Source organism: Salmo salar, chromosome ssa13 (genome assembly GCF_905237065.1).
Source record: "Salmo salar chromosome ssa13, Ssal_v3.1, whole genome shotgun sequence".
Taxonomy (NCBI): Eukaryota; Metazoa; Chordata; class Actinopteri; order Salmoniformes; family Salmonidae; genus Salmo; species Salmo salar.
Window position 1 is genome coordinate 2,379,654 of NC_059454.1, and position 12,830 is coordinate 2,392,483.

At 45.8% G+C, this 12,830-nt stretch overlaps 1 protein-coding gene across 1 annotated transcript in view; it reads left to right on the forward strand.

Annotated features, from left to right (window-relative positions):
- LOC106566306 (mucin-19) overlaps positions 1-12,830 on the forward strand; it is a 285,875-nt gene that overhangs the window by 206,691 nt on the left and 66,354 nt on the right.

The window sequence follows — 12,830 nt, forward strand, 5'->3', positions numbered from 1 at the left end:
GACTGCGGTATGTACCTATGACTGACTGTGGTATGTTCCTCCTATGACTGACTGTGGTATGTACCTTCTATGACTGACTGTTGTATGTACCTATGACTGACTGTGGTATGTTCCTCCTATGACTGACTGCGGTATGTTCCTCCTATGACTGACTGTGGTATGTACCTCCTATGACTGACTGTGGTATGTTCCTTCTATGACTGACTGTGGTATGTACCTATGACTGACTGTGGTATGTACCTTTGACTGACTGTGGTATGTACCTCCTATGACTGACTGTGGTATGTACCTATGACTGACTGTGGTATGTACCTATGACTGACTGTGGTATGTACATCCTACGACTGACTGTGGTATGTACCTCCTATGACTGACTGTGGTATTTTCCTCCTATGACTGACTGAGGTATGTACCTCCTATGACTGACTGTGGTATGTACCTATGACTGACTGTGGTATGTTCCTATGACTGAATGTTATATGTACCTCCTATGACTGACTGTGGTATGTACCATTGACTGACTGTGGTATGTACCTCCTATGACTGGCTGTGGTATGTTCCAACTATGACTGACTGTGGTATGTTCCTCCTATGACTGGCTGTGGTATGTTCCTAATATGACTAACTGTGGTATGTACCTATGACTGACTGTGGTATGTACCTATGACTGACTGTGGTATGTACATCCTATGTCTGACTGTGGTATGTTCCTTCTATGACTGACTGTGGTATGTTCCTCCTATGACTGACTGTGGAATGTACCTATGACTGACTGTGGTATGTACCTATGACTGACTGTGGTATGTACCTATGACTGACTGTGGTATGTTAATCCTATGACTGACTGTGGTATGTTCCTTCTATGACTGACTGTGGTATGTACCTATGACTGACTGTGGTATGTACCTATGACTGACTGTGGTATGTACCTCCTATGCCTGACTGTGGTATGTTCCTCTTATGACTGACTGTGCTATGTTCCTCCTTTGACTGACAATGGTATGTTCCTATGACTGACTGTGATATGTTCCTCCTATGACTGACTGTGGTATGTTCCTCTTATGACAGACTGTGGTATGTTCGTCCTATGACTGACTGTGGTATGTTCCTCTTATGACTGACTGTGGTATGTTCCTCCTATGACTGACTGTGGTATGTTCCTATGACTGACTGTGGTATGTTCCTCCTATGACTGACTGTGGTATGTACCTCCTATGCCTGACTGTGGTATGTTCCTCTTATGACTGACTGTGCTATGTTCCTCCTTTGACTGACAATGGTATGTTCCTATGACTGACTGTGATATGTTCCTCCTATGACTGACTGTGGTATGTTCCTCTTATGACAGACTGTGGTATGTTCGTCCTATGACTGACTGTGGTATGTTCCTCTTATGACTGACTGTGGTATGTTCCTCCTAAGACTGACTGTGGTATGTTCCTATGACTGACTGTGTTATGTTCCTATGACTGACTGCGGTATGTTCCTCCTATGACTGACTGGGATATGTACCTCCTATGACTGACTGTGGTATGTTCCTTCTATGACTGACTGTGGTATGTACCTATGACTGACTGTGGTATGTACCTTTGACTGACTGTGGTATGTACCTCCTATGACTGACTGTGGTATGTACCTATGACTGACTGTGTTATGTACCTATGACTGACTGTGGTATGTACCTCCTACGACTGATTGTGGTATGTACCTCCTATGACTGACTGTGGTATTTTCCTCCTATGACTGACTGAGGTATGTACCTCCTATGACTGACTGTGGTATGTACCTATGACTGACTGTGGTATGTTCCTATGACTGACTGTTATATGTACCTCCTATGACTGACTGTGGTATGTACCTATGACCGACTGTGGTATGTACCTCCTATGACTGGCTGTGGTATGTTCCAACTATGACTGACTGTGGTATGTTCCTCCTATGACTGGCTGTGGTATGTTCCTCCTATGACTAACTGTGATATCTACCTATGACTGACTGTGGTATGTACCTATGACTGACTGTGGTATGTACATCCTATGTCTGACTGTGGTATGTTCCTTCTATGACTGACTGTGTTATGTTCCTCCTATGACTGACTGTGGTATGTACCTATGACTGACTGTGGTATGTACCTATGACTAACTGTGGTATGTACCTATGACTGACTGTGGTATGTTATCCTATGACTGACTGTGGTATGTTCCTTCTATGACTAACTGTGGTATGTACTCCTATGACTGACTGTGGTATGTTCCTCTTATGACTAACTGTGGTATGTTCCTCCTATGACTGACTGTGGTATGTTCCTCCTATGACTGACTGTGGTATGTTCCTATGACTGACTGTGATTATGTACCTACTATGACTGACTGTGGTATGTTCCTCATATGACTGACTGTGGTATGTTCCTCTTATGACTGACTGTGGTATGTTCCTCCTATGACTGACTGTGGTATGTTCCTCCTATGACTGACTGTGGTATGTTCCTATGACTGACTGTGATATGTACCTCCTATGACTAACTGTGGTATGTTCCTCCTATGACTGACTGTGGTATGTTCCTCCTATGACTGACTGTGGTATGTTCCTATGACTGACTGTGATATCTTCCTATGACTGACTGTGATATCTTCCTATGACTGACTGTGGTATGTACCTATGACTGACTGTGGTATCTTCCTCCTATGACTGACTGTGGTATGTTCCTATGACTGACTGTGATATGTTCCTATGACTGACTGTGATATCTAACTATGACTGACTGTGGTATGTATCTATGACTGACTGCGGTATGTACCTATGACTGACTGTGGTATGTTCCTCCTATGACTGACTGTGGTATGTTCCTTCTATGACTAACTGTTGTATGTACCTATGACTGACTGTGGTATGTTCCTCCTATGACTGACTGTGGTATGTTCCTTCTATAACTACCTTTGGTATGTACCTATGACTGACTGTGGTATGTTCCTCCTATGACTGACTGTGGTATGTTCCTTCTATGACTGACTGTTGTATGTAACTCCTATGACTGACTGATGTATGTTCCTATGACTGACTGTGGTATGTACCTATGACTGACTGCGGTATGTTCCTCCTATGACTGACTGTAGTATGTTCCTGTGACTGACTGTGGTATGTACCTATGACTAACTGTGGTATGTTCCTCCTATGGCTGACTGTGGTATGTTCCTCCTATGACTGACTGTGGTATGTACCAATGACTGACTGTGGTATGTACCTATGACTGACTGCGGTATGTTCCTCCTATGACTGACTGTGGTATGTTCCTATGACTGACTGTGGTATGTACCTATGACTAACTGTGGTATGTTCCTCCTATGGCTGACTGTGGTATGTTCCTCCTATGACTGACTGTGGTATGTATCAATGACTGACTGTGGTATGTACCTATGACTGACTGTGGTATGTTCCTCCTATGACTGACTAAGGTATGTTGCTCCTATGACTGACTGTGGTATGTACCTATGACTGACTGTGATATGTTCCTATGACTGACTGTGTATGTTCCTCCTATGACTGACTGTGATATGTACCTCCTATGACCGACTGTGGTATGTACCTCATATGACTGACTGTGGTATGTTCCTCCTATGACTGACTGTGGTATGTTCCTATGACTGACTGTGATATCTTCCTATGACTGACTGTGATATCTTCCTATGACTGACTGTGATATCTTCCTATGACTGACTGTGGTATGTATCTATGACTGACTGTGTTATGTTCCTCCTATGACTGACTGTGATATGTTCCTATTTACATTTTTTTTTTACATTTTAGTCATTTAGCAGACGCTCTTATCCAGAGCGACTTACAAATTGGTGCATTCACCTATAATATCCAGTGGAACAACCACTTTACAATAGTGCATCTAAATCTTTTAAGGGGGGGGTTAGAAGGATTACTTTATCCTATCCCAGGTATTCCTTGAAGAGGTGGGGTTTCAGGTGTCTCCGGAAGGTGGTGATTGACTCCGCTGTCCTGGCGTCGTGAGGGAGCTTGTTCCACCATTGGGGTGCCAGAGCAGCGACCAGTTTTGACTGGGCTGAGCGGGAACTGTGCTTCCTCAGAGGTAGGGAGGCGAGCAGGCCAGAGGTGGATGAACGGAGTGCCCTTGTTTGGGTGTAGGGCCTGATCAGAGCCTGAAGGTACGGAGGTGCCGTTCCCCTCACAGCTCCGTAGGCAAGCACCATGGTCTTGTAGCGGATGCGAGCTTCGACTGGAAGCCAGTGGAGAGAGCGGAGGAGCGGGGTGACGTGAGAGAACTTGGGAAGGTTGAACACCAGACGGGCTGCGGCGTTCTGGATGAGTTGTAGGGGTTTAATGGCACAGGCAGGGAGCCCAGCCAACAGCGAGTTGCAGTAATCCAGACGGGAGATGACAAGTGCCTGGATTAGGACCTGCGCCGCTTCCTGTGTGAGGCAGGGTCGTACTCTGCGAATGTTGTAGAGCATGAACCTACAGGATCGGGTCACCGCCTTGATGTTGGTGGAGAACGACAGGGTGTTGTCCAGGGTCACGCCAAGGCTCTTAGCACTCTGGGAGGAGGACACAAGGGAGTTGTCAACCGTGATGGCGAGATCATGGAACGGGCAGTCCTTCCCCGGGAGGAAGAGCAGCTCCGTCTTGCCGAGGTTCAGCTTGAGGTGGTGATCCGTCATCCACACTGATATGTCTGCCAGACATGCAGAGATGCGATTCGCCACCTGGTTGTCAGAAGGGGGAAAGGAGAAGATTAATTGTGTGTCGTCTGCATAGCAATGATATGAGAGACCATGTGAGGATATGACAGAGCCAAGTGACTTGGTGTATAGCGAGAATAGGAGTGGGCCAAGAACAGAGCCCTGGGGGACACCAGTGGTGAGAGCACGTGGTGCGGAGACAGATTCTCGCCACGCCACCTGGTAGGAGCGACCTGTCAGGTAGGACGCAATCCAAGCGTGCGCGGTGCCGGAGATGCCCAGCTCGGAGAGGGTGGAGAGGAGGATCTGATGGTTCACGGTATCAAAGGCAGCAGATAGGTCTAGAAGGATGAGAGCAGAGGAGAGAGAGTTAGCTTTAGCAGTGCGGAGAGCCTCCGTGACACAGAGAAGAGCAGTCTCAGTTGAATGCCCAGTCTTGAAACCTGACTGATTAGGATCAAGAAGGTCATTCTGAGAGAGATAGCAAGAGAGCTGGCCAAGCACGGCGCGTTCAAGAGTTTTGGAGAGAAAGGAAAGAAGGGATACTGGCCTGTAGTTGTTGACATCGGAGGGATCGAGTGTAGGTTTTTTTCAGAAGGGGTGCAACTCTCGCTCTCTTGAAGACGGAAGGGACGTAGCCAGCGGTCAAGGATGCGTTGATGAGCGAGGTGAGGTAGGGGAGAAGGTCTCCGGAAATGGTCTGGAGAAGAGAGGAGGGGATAGGGTCAAGTGGGCAGGTTGTTGGGCGGCCGGCCGTCACAAGACGCGAGAGTTCATCTGGAGAGAGAGGGGAGAAAGAGGTCAAAGCACAGGGTAGGGGCAGTGTGAGCAGGACCAGCAGTGTCGTTTGACTTAGCAAACGAGGATCGGATGTCGTCAACCTTCTTTTCAAAATGGTTGACGAAGTCATCCGCAGAGAGGGAGGAGGGGGGGAGGGGGAGGAGGATTAAGGAGGGAGGAGAAGGTAGCAAAGAGCTTCCTAGGGTTAGAGGCAGATGCTTGGAGTTTAGAGTGGTAGAAGGTGGCTTTAGCAGCAGAGACAGAAGAGGAAAATGTAGAGAGGAGGGAGTGAAAGGGTGCCAGGTCCGCAGGGGAGGCGAGTTTTCCTCCATTTCCGCTCGGCTGCCCGGAGCCCTGTTCTGTGAGCTCGCAGTGAGTCGTCGAGCCACGGAGCAGGAGGGGAGGACCGAGCCGGCCTGGAGGATAGGGGACAGAGGAAATCAAAGGATGCAGAGAGGGAGGAGAGGAGGGTTGAGGAGGCAGAATCAGGAGATAGGTTGGAGAAGGTTTGAGCAGAGGGAAGAGATGATAGGATGGAAGAGGAGAGAGTAGCGGGAGAGAGAGAGCGAAGGTTGGGACGGCGCAATACCATCCGAGTAGGGGGAGAGTGAGAAGTGTTGGATGAGAGCGAGAGGGAAAAGGATACAAGGTAGTGGTCGGAGACTTGGAGGGGAGTTGCAATGAGATTAGTGGAAGAACAGCATCTAGTAAAGATGAGGTCAAGCGTATTGCCTGCCTTGTGAGTAGGGGGGAAGGTGAGAGGGTGAGGTCGAAAGAGGAGAGGAGTGGAAAGAAGGAGGCAGAGAGGAATGAGTCGAAGGTAGACGTGGGGAGGTTAAAGTCACCCAGAACTGTGAGAGGTGAGCCATCCTCAGGAAAGGAACTTATCAAGGCGTCAAGCTCATTGATGAACTCTCCAAGGGAACCTGGAGGGCGATAAATGATAAGGATGTTAAGCTTGAAAGGGCTGGTAACTGTGACAGCATGGAATTCAAATGAGGAGATAGACAGATGGGTCAGGGGAGAAAGAGAGAATGTCCACTTGGGAGAGATGAGGATTCCAGTGCCACCACCCCGCTGGCTCGATGCTCTAGGGGTATGCGAGAACACGTAGTCAGACGAGAAGAGAGCAGTAGGAGTAGCAGTGTTATCTGTGGTGATCCATGTTTCCGTCAGCGCCAGGAAGTCTAGGGACTGGAGGGTAGCATAGGCTGAGATGAACTCAGCCTTGTTGGCCGCAGACCGGCAGTTCCAGAGGCTGCCGGAGACCTGGAACTCCACGTGGGTCGTGCGCGCTGGGACCACCAGGTTAGAGCGGCAGCGGCCACGCGGTGTGGAGCGTTTGTATGGCCTGTGCAGAGGAGAGAGAACAGGGATAGGCGGACACATAGTAGACAAGCTACAGAAGAGGCTACGCTAATGCAAATGAGATTGGAGTGACAAGTGGACTACACGTCTCGAATGTTCAGGAAGTTAAGCTTACGTTGCAAAAATGTTATTGACTAAAATGATACAGTACTGCTGGCTGGTGGAGTAGGCTAGCTAGCAGTGGCTGCGTTGTTGACTTTGAACGTGTAGCTGGCTAGGTAACCTCGGTAGTTTCAGTACTACACCTTGTCATGATACAAAGCAACTTTGTAGCTAGCTAGCTAACATAACACTAATCAAGACGTTCCTTGTATTGTATTTAGTTTCAACAATGCTGCTCGTCGGTAATAGTTGGCTAGGTTAGGAAAAATGGCGTCGCGGGGGACGGAAATAGCTGGCTAGCTAACCTCGATGGCTGGCTAGCTAACAATTATCAATTAACAATTATCAAGCTATGACAAAGACAACTAGGTAGCTCGCTAGGTAACACTGCACTAGTCAAATCGTTCCGTTGTGAAGTATTAGTAACTACAGCGCTGCTAGTCGGTAACGGATGGCTATCTGGCAGTGGGTTAATGATGACTAGGTGTGTTGAGTAAGTCTGGCGCCGCGTCGCGGCTGGCTAGCACACCTCGATAATACTCAAACTCAAGCTACACAATTATCTTAGATACAGAGACAGCACAGACAACTATGTAGCTGGCTAACTAACACTAACACCACACTAATCAAGTCGTTGCGTTGTAATGTAATAGTTTCTGCGGTACTGTTAGTCGGTAGAAGTTGGCTAGCTAACAGTGATGACTAGCTAGCTAGCAGCTAGCAGTGTTGACTACGTTAGGAGGACGAAGATAGCTAGCCTCGATAATTACTCAGTTACTCTAAACTACACAATTATCTTTGATACAAAGACGGCTATGTAGCTAGCTAAGAAGAATTGCTCAGATCAAACAAATCAAGCCGTTGTAATGTAGCGAAGTGGAATATTACCTGTGGAGCGAAGCGTGGTGCGACTGCTTACGAGCCTGCTGGTGCCTACCTGACTGACTGTGGTATGTTCCTATGACTGACTGTGGTATGTATCTATGACTGACTGTGGTATGTATCTATGACTGACTGTGGTATGTATCTATGACTGACTGTGGTATGTACCTATGACTGACTTTGATAGGTACCTCCTATGACTGACTGTGGTATGTTCCTCTTATGACTGACTGTGGTATGTTCCTCCTATGACTGACTGTGGTATGTTCCTCCTATGACTGACTGTGGTATGTTCCTATGACTGACTGTGATATGTACCTCCTATGACTAACTGTGGTATGTTCCTCCTATGACTGACTGTGGTATGTTCCTCTTATGACTGACTGTGGTATGTTCCTCCTATGACTGACTGTGGTATGTTCCTATGACTGACTGTGGTATGTACCTATGACTAACTGTGGTATGTTCCTCCTATGGCTGACTGTGGTATGTTCCTCCTATGACTGACTGTGGTATGTATCAATGACTGACTGTGGTATGTACCTATGACTGACTGTGGTATGTTCCTCCTATGACTGACTGAGGTATGTTCCTCCTATGACTGACTGTGGTATGTACCTATGACTGACTGTGATATGTTCCTATGACTGACTGTGTATGTTCCTCCTATGACTGACTGTGGTATGTTCCTCCTATGACTGACTGTGGTATGTTCCTATGACTGACTGTGATTATGTACCTACTATGACTGACTGTGGTATGTTCCTCATATGACTGACTGTGGTATGTTCCTCTTATGACTGACTGTGGTATGTTCCTCCTATGACTGACTGTGGTATGTTCCTCCTATGACTGACTGTGGTATGTTCCTATGACTGACTGTGATATGTACCTCTTATGACTAACTGTGGTATGTTCCTCCTATGACTGACTGTGGTATGTTCCTCCTATGACTGACTGTGGTATGTTCCTATGACTGACTGTGATATCTTCCTATGACTGACTGTGATATCTTCCTATGACTGACTGTGGTATGTATCTATGACTGATTGTGGTATGTTCCTCCTATGACTGACTGTGGTATGTTCCTATGACTGACTGTGATATGTTCCTATGACTGACTGTGATATCTAACTATGACTGACTGTGGTATGTATCTATGACTGACTGCGGTATGTACCTATGACTGACTGTGGTATGTTCCTCCTATGACTGACTGTGGTATGTTCCTTCTATGACTAACTGTTGTATGTACCTATGACTGACTGTGGTATGTTCCTCCTATGACTGACTGTGGTATGTTCCTTCTATAACTACCTTTGGTATGTACCTATGACTGACTGTGGTATGTTCCTCCTATGACTGACTGTGGTATGTTCCTTCTATGACTGACTGTTGTATGTAACTCCTATGACTGACTGATGTATGTTCCTATGACTGACTGTGGTATGTACCTATGACTGACTGCGGTATGTTCCTCCTATGACTGACTGTGGTATGTTCCTATGACTGACTGTGGTATGTACCTATGACTAACTGTGGTATGTTCCTCCTATGGCTGACTGTGGTATGTTCCTCCTATGACTGACTGTGGTATGTATCAATGACTGACTGTGGTATGTACCTATGACTGACTGCGGTATGTTCCTCCTATGACTGACTGTGGTATGTTCCTATGACTGACTGTGGTATGTACCTATGACTAACTGTGGTATGTTCCTCCTATGGCTGACTGTGGTATGTTCCTCCTATGACTAACTGTGGTATGTATCAATGACTGACAGTTGTATGTACCTATGACTGACTGTGGTATGTTCCTCCTATGACTGACTGAGGTATGTTCCTCCTATGACTGACTGTGGTATGTACCTATGACTGACTGTGATATGTTCCTATGACTGACTGTGTATGTTCCTCCTATGACTGACTGTGATATGTACCTCCTATGACCGACTGTGGTATGTACCTCATATGACTGACTGTGGTATGTTCCTCCTATGACTGACTGTGGTATGTTCCTATGACTGACTGTGATATCTTCCTATGACTGACTGTGATATCTTCCTATGACTGACTGTGATATCTTCCTATGACTGACTGTGATATGTATCTATGACTGACTGTGTTATGTTCCTCCTATGACTGACTGTGATATGTTCCTATGACTGACTGTGATATGTTCCTTCTATGACTAACTGTGGTATGTACCTATGACTGACTGTGGTATGTACCTATGACTGACTGTGGTATGTACCTCCTATGACTGACTGTGGTATGTACCTATGACTGACTGTGTTATGTTCCTCCTATGACTGACTGTGGTATGTTCCTTCTATGACTAACTGTGGTATGTACCTATGACTGACTGTGGTATGTACCTATGACTGACTGTGGTATGTACCTCCTATGACTGATTGTTGTATGTAACTATGACTGACTGTGGTATGTTCCTATGACTGACTGTGGTATGTATCTATGACTGACTGTGGTATGTATCTATGACTGACTGTGGTATGTATCTATGACTGACTGTGGTATGTACCTATGACTGACTTTGATAGGTACCTCCTATGACTGACTGTGGTATGTTCCTCTTATGACTGACTGTGGTATGTTCCTCCTATGACTGACTGTGGTATGTTCCTCCTATGACTGACTGTGGTATGTTCCTATGACTGACTGTGATATGTACCTCCTATGACTAACTGTGGTATGTTCCTCCTATGACTGACTGTGGTATGTTCCTCTTATGACTGACTGTGGTATGTTCCTCCTATGACTGACTGTGTTATGTTCCTATGACTGACTGGGGTATGTACCTATGACTAACTGTGGTATGTTCCTCCTATGGCTGACTGTGGTATGTTCCTCCTATGACTGACTGTGGTATGTATCAATGACTGACTGTGGTATGTACCTATGACTGACTGTGGTATGTTCCTCCTATGACTGACTGAGGTATGTTCCTCCTATGACTGACTGTGGTATGTACCTATGACTGACTGTGATATGTTCCTATGACTGACTGTGTATGTTCCTCCTATGACTGACTGTGATATGTACCTCCTATGACCGACTGTGGTATGTACCTCATATGACTGACTGTGGTATGTTCCTCCTATGACTGACTGTGGTATGTTCCTATGACTGACTGTGATATCTTCCTATGACTGACTGTGATATCTTCCTATGACTGACTGTGATATCTTCCTATGACTGACTGTGGTATGTATCTATGACTGACTATGTTATGTTCCTCCTATGACTGACTGTGGTATGTTCCTATGACTGACTGTGGTATGTATCTATGACTGACTGTGGTATGTATCTATGACTGACTGTGGTATGTATCTATGACTGACTGTGGTATGTACCTATGACTGACTGTGATAGGTACATCCTATGACTGACTGTGGTATGTTCCTCTTATGACTGACTGTGGTATGTTCCTCCTATGACTGACTGTGGTATGTTCCTCCTATGACTGACTGTGGTATGTTCCTATGACTGACTGTGATTATGTACCTACTATGACTGACTGTGGTATGTTCCTCATATGACTGACTGTGGTATGTTCCTCTTATGACTGACTGTGGTATGTTCCTCCTATGACTGACTGTGGTATGTTCCTCCTATGACTGACTGTGGTATGTTCCTATGACTGACTGTGATATGTACCTCTTATGACTAACTGTGGTATGTTCCTCCTATGACTGACTGTGGTATGTTCCTCCTATGACTGACTGTGGTATGTTCCTATGACTGACTGTGATATCTTCCTATGACTGACTGTGATATCTTCCTATGACTGACTGTGGTATGTATCTATGACTGAATGTGGTATGTTCCTCCTATGACTGACTGTGGTATGTTCCTATGACTGACTGTGATATGTTCCTATGACTGACTGTGATATCTAACTATGACTGACTGTGGTATGTATCTATGACTGACTGCGGTATGTACCTATGACTGACTGTGGTATGTTCCTCCTATGACTGACTGTGGTATGTTCCTTCTATGACTAACTGTTGTATGTACCTATGACTGACTGTGGTATGTTCCTCCTATGACTGACTGTGGTATGTTCCTTCTATAACTACCTTTGGTATGTACCTATGACTGACTGTGGTATGTTCCTCCTATGACTGACTGTGGTATGTTCCTTCTATGACTGACTGTTGTATGTAACTCCTATGACTGACTGATGTATGTTCCTATGACTGACTGTGGTATGTACCTATGACTGACTGCGGTATGTTCCTCCTATGACTGACTGTGGTATGTTCCTATGACTGACTGTGGTATGTACCTATGACTAACTGTGGTATGTTCCTCCTATGGCTGACTGTGGTATGTTCCTCCTATGACTGACTGTGGTATGTATCAATGACTGACTGTGGTATGTACCTATGACTGACTGCGGTATGTTCCTCCTATGACTGACTGTGGTATGTTCCTATGACTGACTGTGGTATGTACCTATGACTAACTGTGGTATGTCCCTCCTATGGCTGACTGTGGTATGTTCCTCCTATGACTGACTGTGGTATGTATCAATGACTGACAGTTGTATGTACCTATGACTGACTGTGGTATGTTCCTCCTATGACTGACTGAGGTATGTTTCTCCTATGACTGACTGTGGTATGTACCTATGACTGACTGTGATATGTTCCTATGACTGACTGTGTATGTTCCTCCTATGACTGACTGTGATATGTACCTCCTATGACCGACTGTGGTATGTACCTCATATGACTGACTGTGGTATGTTCCTCCTATGACTGACTGTGGTATGTTCCTATGACTGACTGTGATATCTTCCTATCACTGACTGTGATATCTTCCTATGACTGACTGTGATATCTTCCTATGACTGACTGTGATATGTATCTATGACTGACTGTGTTATGTTCCTCCTATGACTGACTGTGATATGTTCCTATGACTGACTGTGATATGTTCCTTCTATGACTAACTGTGGTATGT